This window comes from Triturus cristatus, chromosome 6 (assembly GCF_964204655.1).
Source record: "Triturus cristatus chromosome 6, aTriCri1.1, whole genome shotgun sequence".
Classification (NCBI taxonomy): domain Eukaryota; kingdom Metazoa; phylum Chordata; class Amphibia; order Caudata; family Salamandridae; genus Triturus; species Triturus cristatus.
The window spans coordinates 1280431343-1280445254 of NC_140589.1; the positions used below are offsets into that span (position 1 = coordinate 1280431343).

At 41.1% G+C, this 13912-nt stretch overlaps 1 protein-coding gene across 1 annotated transcript in view; it reads left to right on the top strand.

Annotated features, from left to right (window-relative positions):
• PACRG (parkin coregulated) overlaps positions 1-13912 on the top strand; it is a 1191188-nt gene that overhangs the window by 824014 nt on the left and 353262 nt on the right. The gene's annotated exons all lie outside the window — the stretch shown is intronic.

Below are 13912 nucleotides of genomic sequence, written 5' to 3' on the forward strand. Positions count from 1 at the left end.
GTGCCACACGCCAAAGGCTTCCCGTTGGTAGTATGCTTTTTGTTTGCTGAAAAAATCAGGATTTTTCATTTGCTAAATAATAGCTAACATTTGACTGTGTTTTTTCAGTGAAATTCTGTGTTCTTTTTATTTTTATGAAGGACTTCATTCCCTTGCCATGTATCCTTTCAGCACTCTGCAACAGGTTCACGCTAGCCAAACCTGCCATAGATGGCCAGTGCCTTCTGTGCATGGCCTTCAGCCGTGTCCTGCTGAGGATGGCCACAGGGCCTGACCTTCTGCCATACTTGCACAATCTGCCTGCAAATACTTTTCTCAACCAGAGTCTGTTTTTTTTTGGAATAACTGATATTATTATGAAAATCATGACTTTTTGACAGGATGCTACAGATAGTAAATAACAGCCTTGTTATTTCGTGAAAATCACAATTTTACCATAGCAAACTGGCCCCAAGTCATCCCCTGGGGGCTAGCAACATTCTTCCCACCCACTCCTTTTGCTGTGGAAAGTGTTTTTCTATAGCGTGAAAATTGTAATTATGTAAAAAAAAAAAATGAAATTTCCAAGAAGGTGGAAAAATGTTGCTCCTCTTCATCAGCTAAAAACACTTGTCAAAAAATTCAAATGTGATTGGCAAAATTACGAATTTGGCAATCGCAGTTTCAAACAGCCAAGATATACAAACGTTTTAGCGCTTAAGCTGAGCCAGCCATCTTTTTTAAACACTAATATCTCAAAAACTACTGAATGATTTACACCAAATATGAAAAGGAACACTTTCTAAGTAAAGGTTTAATTTCACGCAACGTTTGGTGCTAATCTGTCCAGTGGTAGTTAGGTATCGCTTACAGACAGCTTTTAGCTATCTGTTGTTAAATAGGTATATTATGGTCAATACCAATAATTAACTGTGGGCTTTGAAGCCAGCCCATTTCTTACTGTTGTTTATCTATCAGAGCGATCTCATTTGCTTACTTCCTATTTGATGGCCCCCCTCTTACTTCTTGCGTTTGTCCCTCCCATGGAGCATAGCATCTTTTGATTGGATTCCCTGTATCCTTCCACTGCTCATATTCAGGGAACTACTTTTGTCTTTCTCTTTCAGCACTCCACAGGGGTGCATACATTTTCTTCGCTCTCCCTCGTGTCCTTCCCACACCGCCCAACAGCTCCAGGCCATTTTCCATTTTTTTCCTCCTACCCCCCTGAACCTTCTTTATTGCTCGCCCAAACACCCTACTCCATGGTGTTCCCCACCCGATCCTCTGTTGCTCCCTTGTCCCTTCCGTCACTCTCGTAACGAAGATTTTTTGTTTTGTTGAAAGGCCCATAAGCTGCAATTTGCTGCTGGGCCACTCCTTTTTAAATATGCGCTTTCACATATATTGAGCTTTGCCATTTTGGAACAGTAAGTAAAAACAAAAGAAAAAGAAAAACAGCCACTTAATGGCTTATGAGCATACATGCTTTGTGATGCATGCTCTCAGATATGTCATCATGCGGAGCTGACATTGCATGATGATGCACATGCACACATGCACGATGACGCATGTGTGCTGAAGTCACTGCACTATTTTTCCTTTTTTGTGTGCTGCTCCACAACACCAACAAAAAGAACCTTCCCTTTTTGCCGATGTTGAATGGCATCTTTGTTGATCCCATCCCCCTTAACATTGTTTACTGTTCATTTGAAACAGCACAAAAATGGTCATGCCGGGTATACTCTAAGAAAGTACCCGATTTGGTGCAGAGAAGTCCTTGGATTTCAAATTTGTTGGCAAATCAAATAATGTGTTCTCAGTGATGAGTGTGGCTAACAAATAACTATACAGTGGCTACTGTCCCGTGTTGAGTACCTGGGAAGCGTCGTTCTCAGACAAAGTTTTCTGCAGCTGAATCGTACAAATTGCTTGTTCACAAGAAGGACAAGCATTTTCAATGTCATAGGTCTCTCATTTGCGAGCGTTTAAGCTATTGGGATTGTAAATGATAAAGCCTTTTATTTATGTGTTTTTAAAAGCAACACATAAATAAAAGGCATTGTTATATTTAATGGCAATAGCTCAAACTCTTGCAAATGCGAGAGCACTTTAATGGTGGGCGCGCCCCTTACTTTAGACGGTGCTCCCGTATTCAGGTTACAGTGAGCAGCGTCTAAAGAAAGGGACGTGGTCAACATTAAAGTGAAAGCGCACTTTCACCCGAAGTTTTAAAACAATGAATTAATTTATAAAGGTTCTGTAGCACGGCCGTTAAAATGAAAGCGGCCCGCGCTGTTAATTAAAAAAATAGATAAGCACGGCCACTAACGTGAAAGCGGCCCTAACTGTATAATAAATAATTAAATAAGCGCAGCCGCTAAAGTGAAAGTGGACTGCGCTGTAAATTAAATATTAAAAAAGCACACCTGTGTGGTATTCCACATGAGGTGTTGCCAAGTAACATGCATCATGTATATGTCATATTGGAATCCCTGAGGTCATAGATTGTTGTGTGTAGGAATGTTCTGTGAAGTCAGTTGTTACAAGATATGCTGGCTGATGGATGGGATCTTCTTTCATGAAATAAACTCACTACAACTTCCATTTGAGTACCTGTTTCTTCTGATTTGGAGATTACTTCACTGGCGTAGTCGGCACAGGAAAGGGAAGAAGTAGAGAGAAGATCTCAACAACAATTTTGCTGGACTTATCACTTATAAGGGTGAACTTAATTTTTGAACTCCTGCTAAAGACAATTTAAAATTGTTCCTGCAATTAAAGAAAGGTGCAGTTTTATTCTTCACAACGGAGATTGCTAAGGGATCGAACCGATTCTTCATTGATAGCAACGGTGTGTCATTCTTCGCAACGGTGAGCGCGAAGGAACTAAGAGATTCTCAAGTGATCTCTGTCTTATCACTACATCGGAAATCGCGACGAGTAACGAGGGAATATCTACATACTTTATACGGAAGCTGTTTGGCATGTATTTACATCGTGGATGTACATGAACATCAATATTCATGTGGTGCGTAACGTATTTGTTCTGCTCGTGTATTTTGCCAATGACTGTGTCCTGAATATGCCATGCAGGCTTGAACTCCTTCTACTGTAAAAATTGTGGTGAAGGAAATTCCGTGTAATTCCTCGTTTTGATCGTTCCCAGCTAGTGAGGACATTTGAAAATATTTAAAAATAAACATTCGTATCCAAGGTGTAGTGGCACCCGCCTACCTCGAATTTGGATCGTCTTCCTGTTCCATGTTCTACTCCTTCGTAGTTGTCGAGAAGTAGAATCAACATTTCAGAGTCGCGAGTCTTCTGCTACGAGTCGAACTTTCTCAGCGTCAGCTCTTTCAACGCTCTGGTGTGTGTCATCACGCGTCACGCGTCACGCTGTTGTGCGTGGTGGCCATCTTGGTTACTGTGTTACTGTATCCTAGCAACGACACAGAGTGCATCGTCGATCTACGGACGGTTCATGGAGTGTTATTTTCGTTTGAAGCAAGTGAAAGAACATTGATCTTTCAACACGGAAGTGATTAGTAAATCGTTCATTTTCCTTTTTATTTAATTTTGCTCGTGATGAAATTCTAGGGGACTTTGGAATTTTATAGTACATATAAATCCAACAGTTTTTCTTTGGTAGGAAAGTAAACTTAACATAATAATAATTGGAGAGATTAATATACATTACTGTACCGTATCACATACTTGATAATATAAGAGTTTCTAGAAAGTGTGACTTTAGAGTAATATGGTTAATTGCTTGCAACTGTGAATTATCTATCATACTAAGTAGAGTTATAATACGCAAGCATGCAGAATGTTACTGCCGCTCCTTTCTTTTTGTCGTCTCCTGGGTCACCTCCCATTAAGTGGAAGAAATGGAAAGTAGTTTTTGAAAGGTATGCCAGAGTGTGTGGACCATCGTTGAGCGCAGAAAGAAAGTCATCTCTCCTTCTGCATTGCTTAGGTTCTGAGGGTCAGGATGTATTTGACCATTTACCAGAACTTTCAGATTCAGAAGCGGGGAGATTGAATGATTATGAAGTATGTATTAAGAAACTTGATAAACATTATCTCCCTAAAGTCAGCACAATTTTAGAAAGATACCACTTTGCAAAAAGGATGCAATCAGCTGAGGAAACTATTGAGGATTACATAACTCAACTAAGAAAACTAGCGTCATCATGCAAATTTGACAACTTAGCTGATGAACGTATAAGGGATCAGTTTATGTTTGGGTGCGCTATTGAGAAGATTAGGGAGGAATTGTGGTTAAAAGATGATCCAACATTGGATGAGGTGTTAACGATTGCAAAGCGAATTGAACATTCGTTAAAGTGTGTTGCTGTTATTAAGAAGGACTCTGAAAAAGGGTCTAAAGTGGAATCAGTTAAAGTAGAGCAGAAAAATTGTAATAGTGATGTAAAAAGTAATCCTGAGAAAGTGTGGTCTGAAAGAAAATGTTACAGATGTGGTAAAGTGGGACATTTAGCCAATGACAAGAAATGTCCTGCGCTCAATCAAACATGTTCCAAATGTAAATTAAAGGGGCATTTCACGGCGTTATGCAAAACAAAATATAAACCTAAGGTAAAAGAAGTTGAGATATACCAAAGGGAGTTAGAACAGTCGGAGGGTCATGTTTGTGGGCAGATAGTGATACAGGTGGACAATAAAGGTGGTACTAAATCTTGCCCCTATGATGAAATTGTAGTAGATGGAGAAAAAACAAGAGTATTATTTGATTCTGGAGCAAAGATTACCATTGTCTCTAATGAATTTTACAACTCAAATCTCAAAGGAAAGATAAAATTAATGAAACCAGATATCATTCCTTTGGCATATGGAGGAGAGCCGATAAAACTTCATGGATATTTTGTGGGATTGATTGAGTATAAAGACAGGATGGTATCGGGAAAAGTTTATGTGTCAAAGCGAGGAGATAGCATTATTAGCTGGATTCACCAGGGTGATTTAGGAGTGTATTTAGACCCCAACGCTATTCCATGCATACAGTTAAAAGATAGGATTCTATCAGTGGATAAGTATGCCAATGAGGAGTATGTTCAGAAATTAAAGATGGAGTTTCCTAATGTGTTTAAGGAGACTTTAGGCTGTTTAAAGGGGTATCAACATAAAATTCAGTTAAAAGGGGATGCAATTCCCGTGTGTTGTAAAGTGAGAAGTGTGCCATTATCTGTTAAGGAAGACATGAAGAAGGAAATACAAAAGTTAAGTAGTGGTGGAATAATCGAAGAAGTAGAGGGATCGGAATGGTTGGCTCCGGTTGTAGCAGCACGCAAACCCAATGGTAATTTACGTTTATGCATTGATTTAAGACAACTTAACAAAGCTGTAGTAGTGGATAGGTATCCATTGCCTAACATAACTGAATTGTTGACCTTACTTGATGGTGCTAAAGTCTTTAGCACCATAGATCTCACTTCGGCATATCACCTAGAGCTAGACGAATCGTCACGGGACTACACATCTTTTGTCACGCCCTTTGGGACGTATAGGTTTAGAAGAATGCCTTTTGGATTGGTGTCTGCCTCTTCAGTATTTCAAAGGGTGATGGAAAGGGTATTAAAAGGCTTACCAGGGGTATGTGTTTACCAGGACGATATTTTGGTGTTTGCAAAAGATGAAATGGAACATGATGTTAGGTTGAAATCCGTTTTGAGGAATTTGTGCAACTATAACCTTACAGTTAAGGTGGAAAAGTGTGAGTTTAGATCGAATAACATCAATTATCTGGGACATAATATTTCTGGGGAGGGAGTGAAACCCAAATCTGATTTGATTGACACTATTAAGAGGATGTGTTCTCCCTCTGACAAAACTGAATTGATGAAATTTCTAGGCATGATAGAATATTATGCAAAATTTGTTATGGACTTTGCTGTGGCAACTGTAAATATGAGGCGATTATTGAGGAAAGGGGAAGATTTTGTATGGTCTGATTTATGTGAGAATGAATTTATGGACATAAAAAAGAAGCTTAGTCAAGCTCCTTCTTTAAAAAGTTTTAACCCTGCAAGCAAATCCATTTTGGTGACTGATGCGAGTGAAAAAGGTCTTGGAGCAGTTCTGAAGCAACATGGGACCGATGGCATGCGCACAATTTTGTTTTTGTCAAGGGGTCTCAGAGATCCTGAGACACGATATTCAGTGGTGGAAAGGGAAGCTCTAGCGGTATCTTGGGCTGTCAAGAAATTGAAGAAATTTTTGTGGGGTGTTGAGTTTGAAGTTCATACAGATCATAAACCCTTGATTGAAATATTCAGTAAAAAGGGGTTAGACCTTATTTCTGGAAGGATTACTAGATGGATTATTGGATTACAGGAATACAATTTTGGTATAAAATATATTCCTGGTATTGATAATGGAATTGCGGATGTCCTTTCACGCTTGGTTCCAAATAGTAGTGAGCGTGTAGACTGTTCTGATGACGGTGAGGAAGATGAAATAGTGTGTGTAGTAGATCATGATATTATTTCAGAAGAAAGGTGGTTGAAGGAATTGAAAGATGATGTGACATTGAGTGAAGTGACATCTTTGTTGAAGAAAGGATGGGTGTCTAGTAGAGAGGGGTCTGAAGGCACAAGATCTTTTTGGAAAATACGTAATGAATTATCTGTAGACAATAATTTGCTGTTTAGGGGAACAAGATTGGTTCCTCTTACTATTCTTAGAAAGGAATTAATTGATCTGGTGCATGTGGCACATTCAGGTTTGTCAAAAAGTAAAGAGAGACTTCGCATGTCATATTGGTGGCCTGGAATGGACAATATGATAGAGAGGGTCATTAGGGACTGTGTTGCTTGTGCAGTGAGTGACAAAAATAAATGTGTTCACGTGCAGCCTATGGTCATGAGGAAACGTCCTAATGGTCCATGGCAGGAAATTGCTTTGGATATTGTTGGTCCTATACATGAGAAAGGATCGCAAATTTACATTTTGGTTGTTATTGATATGTTCTCGAGGTGGCCTGAGATTTTCTTTCTATCAATGATTAATACTTCCAAGGTGATTGAATGCTTGAACCTCTTATTTGCTAGAGAAGGATTCCCGAAATCTATATTGTCGGACAATGGTGTTCAACTGGTGTCAAAGGAAATGGAACAATTCTTAAATGCTAGAGGTATTATTCACAAGACGTCCGCTCTTTACCATCCCGAAGCCAATGGGATGGTGGAGAGATTTAATAAGGTTATTAAGGAAACCATTGCTTTGGCTAAAGGTGTGGAGTTGGACTGGAAAAAACAGGTCTTAGAGAAAGTTGAAGAGTACAGATTAGCTCCTCATGCAACAACAGGGAAGTCTCCTTTTTTGTTGTTTCGTGGTAGGATACCCAATACTAGTCTTGAACCTTATTGGGTCAACAAGTATGAACTTGCTAGAGGCAAAGAGAGTGTGTGTGATGGTGATTGTATGTTGAAGCTAGAAGATGACAAGGCTAAATCAAGGAAGGCGTATTTTGATGTGAAACATGCGGTTAAGGTAACCAAAGTAAATGTTGGCGATTGGGTCAGGATTAGATGTCCTGGGTTCTTGGGGGGTTCTGGGTCTAAATTCATGAAGCCCATCAAAGTAATCAAAACATTTAACAATGCTATCCAAACGCAAGACCATAGAATTTGGAATCTGAATAGAGTTATAGTGTGTAATGATATGCACATCTTGAAGAAAGGGTTAATCTCTGCTGAGGGAGTGGAGGACAAGGAGTTAAACTCTCAAAGAAAGTCTTCAAGGTTGGTTAAAAAACCAAGTTATCTTGCTGACTTTGTTTGAGGTAATATTTGCAATTTTATTTTAGGAAGGGTGATGATGGTTTAGGTGTAAAGGTTAAGCTGTGTTGGAATAATTTAGAGATTATCATTAAGTTAAGTTCCTTTTGGTGTTTTATTTATTTAATGTGTTTTTATGTTCTCTTATGAGGAAGGGAGATGTGTGGTATTCCACATGAGGTGTTGCCAAGTAACATGCATCATGTATATGTCATATTGGAATCCCTGAGGTCATAGATTGTTGTGTGTAGGAATGTTCTGTGAAGTCAGTTGTTACAAGATATGCTGGCTGATGGATGGGATCTTCTTTCATGAAATAAACTCACTACAACTTCCATTTGAGTACCTGTTTCTTCTGATTTGGAGATTACTTCACTGGCGTAGTCGGCACACCTGCTATAGTTAAAGCGGACCGCTCTGTTATTTAAATAAATACATCATTAAAAGCGTGCGGCGTGCTGCGATGTTGTGGTTATAATAGGAGAACATCATTAAAGAAAATAGTGCTCATCGACTTATAAAGCAGACCGTGTAACAACACTAGTGAAAAGTCCAGTCGTAATGGGAGGTTACAAATGGAGACAACGCGGTACCAAGGAGGGACTATTAAGCCTATTTACAAATGAAAAGCAACAATTTCGCAAGGACAGTAACAAGAGCCAATTGAAAAGATGGGCGTAAAATGGGCGGAGCTTCTATGCCTAACCTTAATACAGCATGCCTCGCAGAGCAGCACATGCGCTGCCCAGGCTGGACCTAACAAGGTCATAAGAGGCATTCCTGTTGAGACAGAATAGCTGCGCATGCTATCTGCATCTTGCATATTGTAGCCTCCTATCCCTCTCTTATTTTTAGTGTAATACTACCTGTTAGTGACTGCAAGAGGGACACTACAGAAAAAATATTTGATGCTCAACCTGTACATAGAGCCAGTAGAATTACCACTCCAGCAACAAGACAGTTCTACCCACGAATACCCTTTATGACACCAAATTGTCCATTAAACTGTCATCGGTACCAACAATCTTAAGCTCAGATTCATTCATTCACTGTATCTGAAACTCAAGCAAACAATGACTGGATTTGTCCTCCTAATAGGAGGAATCCTCAATCCCTCCTCATCCAGTAGTGTCTCAATATAAGATCTTAGATGGCGTCTCCCCGTTTGTCACCCTCCACTAAATTCTGGAGTTTCTTATTGACTCATCTCTGTTTTTTAAGGACAGTGTTGCAAAAAGTACAAACAGCATGGTTACAGCTAACATTCATGTGCAAATTCAAGCCCATCCTTCCTCCTATAAACTTCTGATCTTCTCCTGACCCTTGTCATAACTCACATCGGCAAAGACTACATGCGACTCACTGATCTCCCAGAGTACTCATTGACATCAGCCAAAGCAGTTTTCATGCAGCGGTTCAACTAATAACCAACTAAAGAAAATTCTGACATATCCCCCTAGTTTGAAAGAACTGCTTTGACTCTCTCTCCTTGCCACAATCCAATTCAGATTTTATTGCATGAACAATAAGGCACTCTATTCATAAATCCCGACTATCTTACCTCTAAACTTCATTTGTCTGGTGTATGTAATGCTATGAAACAATTGCTGGGTAGGCTGTAAATTCAGAACACTTCCCAAAATGCACACAAGAACAGGCTTCCTCTGCATCTGAACTGAGACAACGGAACAACCTCCATTTGCACTGCAAATATGCGCCTTAGTTGGTGAAGTTCAGAAAAGGTGTCACAAAAACCCATCTCTTCACAAAGTTCCTATCATCTTAGATCAGTTGTCATACAATGTTTGAGTACCAAGCCATCCTTGAGTAAACATCAGTTTGGTCAGCCCTACCCCTACCTTTTGAGTGAGTTAAAAGGTGGGTGTTTCTTTGTAAGTTACAGGGATCTGAGTGAGGAAATGCAGTTCACGAGATATTAGGAACAATGGCATTCAAATGTCCTTCTCATCCGTTAAACATTCATATAAAATATTTTGGAAAATATCTGTAGTCTCCAGGAATGTTTCTGGGCATGTGGTGAAGTGCAGCAGCCATCTCAGTGTCCTTGTGCCTGCTGTTTCCCTAGGATGAGTGATCAGGCAGAAAACGACTGAGGGAGACTTTTACTTTTGTTATTTCTTGGGTGGCGTATGGATATATTTGCATCCTCAGCAGTGGTGTAGCTAGCCCTCTGGGCGCCTGTGGCAGTTCCTGTGTTTGCGTGACTAGCTGCCCCAGTCGAGTTGTTTTCTTTGCATTCTGAGGCTTATAGTCTTAGTTATTAAATGAGATAAAGATTTCAAGTTCCAGAATACAAATAAAAAACTTGGCCTTGAGCAGCTTGTCACACATGGAGGTGGGAAACTGGTAAGGCCTGGCAGTTTAACGTACACTTCCCAAGCACTACTGGATAACCCCTTCCTCTGTGGTGCTTTCATTGCACTAAATGGACTAGAAACACTGAATATTCCATCCTGTTACCACTCAGCCATAATAATCCACATTTGTAAAGCGCGAACAATCACCAGTAAGGGTCTCTAGGCGCTGGGGGCCATCGGGAAGATTAAGCAAGCTATTGCCCAGAGTCACATGGTGCTGGGCTAATCTGCCTCCGGCGCAGGGGATCGAACCGTGATCAACAGATTCCGGAGTCAGTCGCCCTGGCCGCGGCGCCACACCTCTTCCCTCCATGGGCCTGTCCCCAACTTTAGCCAGGTCAAATTGCAGTAAAAATGCTGCACTCTTTCTTTGAACAATCCCAATTGCCTGAAGAACGAAGACCAAAACAAGGTTACCCAACACAATGACAACAATATAATTATTTCTCTCACTTTGTGGCTTAAGTTTGTTTTGTTCTTCTATTAACTGGTAGTTGTGCTTGTGGAGAAAATCTAACAAGAACTCCAGTATGTTAATGTTATATTCGGACTTGTGCCCGCTGATGAATGATACCATGTGCCCCTGCAGTTGTGCACCCCACACTTTGAAGACACGTATAATAGACTAGATTCATTCCCACTTCCTCCCGAAAACACTGTGATGCGGTTTCTGGCCTCTTTTATATTAATGCGGCATTAATGTCCTACTTAACATTATGAACAGATACGTTTGCCATATGGCCTGTGTTTTACTCGCGTGCCCAGTATTTAAATGTCACAGCTGGTACAAAAATTAGGAAAATCACTTAAAGCCAGTATTTTTCCCTTTATCAATACATACTTTAAATGGTAAGTATAAGAAGAAAGCACTGTGTTCTTCAGCTGCTGCAATAACGCCTGACTAGTTATTAATGTAAACAAAGACAGAAAGACCATGTTAAAAATGATGCCGACAATTTTCTATAAAAGTCTAATTAAGTATCATGTCCCGGCTTTTGCAGAATCTCAAAACGTGAACAAATGATTGGGATTTTTCTCTGGGAAAGGTGGCAACAGACCTGCATGATTTGTCTTCTTTACGTGTTGGCTAAAAATCGTATTGCTATTTGCAATGCTCTACTTCTCCATCTGCCTTGCTCGCACTCTCACGTGAAGCTTTCCCCCTTTAATGCCCCCATGGTGCTTTTTTTAATCTTTATTTTTCTCTTTCCACCTAAAAAAAAATATTTTTTTATTTCTTCTATTCACCAATCCACCTGCCACACATGGCGCCCCTATAGAATGATGTGATCGCCAACAGCGGTCGCGTCACGGTGCCTCTTTTTTTTGCCAATGCTGTGCATCGGTCCTAAAAGCCAGACCTATTGGTCTTGCCAATGCTTGTTATTGTAGGTTTTTGCCACAAAGTCCTGTTCATGGCTGCATACAGCTGCAGTGCATCCCTCTCGCATGATAAACGTTTAAAACGGCTTCGTGTGATTGCGTATACTCTGGGCAGTGAGAATGGCAACACCCCAAGGAACAGTTATTTTCAATCAGTGTGAGCATAAATCCCACATGCAAACATTACAGTGATTATAGGTATAACTCAGCCGTCGAGGGTGAGCGTCTCTACCATCTGTTTAACCAGGGAACAACTCCAGAATGTTTCCTTGCGCCTGGGTCACTTAAATAATGTCCAAAAGAAAAAGGGTCAAAAAAAGTGCACACATGGATTTCAGAATTTAATGTAGAGCAGAGAAATTCTATCAGCACCAAAGTGTTATTACCTTTCACACGGTTTTCATATAGACGGTGAGGTCAGTGGAAGAGCTGCATAAACAAACAGGCAGTGCAAGGAGTCAGGCGTCCTCAACTGTGACATTTTACTGGTCCAATTCTAATATCACAAGACACTGAATTTATTGCTACTGCTTTCAAAATCGTCGGGACAGTCAATTAAAGTGAAATAAAGTCAACATTACCTAACCGTTTAGAGCCACAGGCAAACACAACCTGATACTTTTTGTCTGTAGTCTCCAATATTATCATCTCCAGGTTTATACGACCAGAAGAACTACTTATTTTTTGTATCATTCTGACAGACTGAGCTTTAACAAGCATTGGCATAGCCAATAGGGCTCGCCTTTGGGACCTTATAAGTGTTTAGTTATCCAGCACAATATCCTTGGTGCAACAACATCAACTGTTGCATGGCTAAACACTTATAAGGTCCCAAAGGCGAGACCTATAGCAATGCAAAGGCTTGTTTTAATTGTTTTCGGAGACAAATAAGAGGGAAGGGAAATGTCAAAGGGGAAGAAGGGGAGGGTATGGGAAGGGAAGGAAAGGGGAAGGGAAAAGGAATGAGGATTAGGAAGAAGAAGGGAGTGGAAAGGGAAGGGAAGGCAGGGTGGAGTGAGGTGGAGGGGATGGGAAAGGACAGGAAGGTGTTGACACAAAGGGAGGGAGAGGAAGAGGGGGAGGAGAGGGAAGGTATGGGATGGGATGGAAAGGGAAGAGTAGCTAAGGGAAGAGAAGAAGGGGAGGTGGAGGGAGAGGGCAAACGGAAGGGAAGAGATGGATGGAAAGGGAAAGGGGAGGGGAGGGGAGGGGAGAGGAGGGAGGGGGAAGGAAAGGGAAAAGTGAAGAGGAGGAAAAGGGAAGGGTGGGGGAAGGAAAGGGAAAGGAAAGGGTGACAGAAGGAGTGAGGATAGAAGAGTTAGGGAAAACAACTAATGGAAGGAACGGGAAATGGAAAGGGGGAGAAGGGGACAGAAATGGACAGATATGAACTTGAGGAAGAGAGGGAAAAGTGGATAAGAAAGAGCATGGAAAGAAAGACGTAGGACAAAGAAAAGAAGGAATGAAGGAAAGGGAAGAGTAGGGTGGGACATGTGAGATCACATTGGAAGGCCTCTCATATCATAAATGTTCCATTCACGGGGTTCTGCTGGGAAAGCGCAGAGCTTTTATATCAATTTGAAACGTGGAGTTTTCTCAGTTTTCGTTTTAAATACATGGGCTTATTTACAAGCCCCTTGCGCCGGTGGTACATCACTTATTCCCATTTGAAAGTGACGCCCCGGCGGGGCAGGGGCTTGTAAATAAGCTACCTTCAAGGCAAATTGGCACATGCAGTAGGCACGCGGCGCAACCACTGTTGGGTTAATGGACACTGACAGGGACATAGAACAAGCAGGAAGTGGGAAAAGGGAGGGGGTAGGGGAGAGAGGCATGCAGGCTGGCATATGGTGAGCACTTTCGCGGCCGCTTTGATGTTCTCAGTGGCTGCGCGGCTCACTGAGAACATCAAAGCGGCCGCAAAATGATCACGCAGGCTGCCAAATGGTGCGCGCGCCCGGCGACATGCACTGTATTTGGAGGCCTGAAAGCACTAGTTTGCACTTCCAAATCCCCCATTTACTAAAGCTCTCGCCAGAGCAGCACTAAAGCGCTGGCTCAGGCGAGACCTAAAAAGGATGATTACACCTATGAGAAAATGGCGCCCATCAGTCAGTATGTCCTTGCTCTTTCCCTGTACTTTCTTCCACTCACTCCTCACATATTGTCTTGTTCCCTCGATGACGATCATCATTGTTCCCAAGTGATTCGTTTATTTATAGTGTGCAGCATTGCATTGTCCTTGATTGCAGGTGTGCCATGGTTCAAGAAAATAGCTGAGTAATGAGTGATAGGGTTTACTGAAAACAACATGTTTTTCCCCCAAAATTATTTAAAAAAAAAAGAAAAAAAAAAAAAAAGTGGTCTATA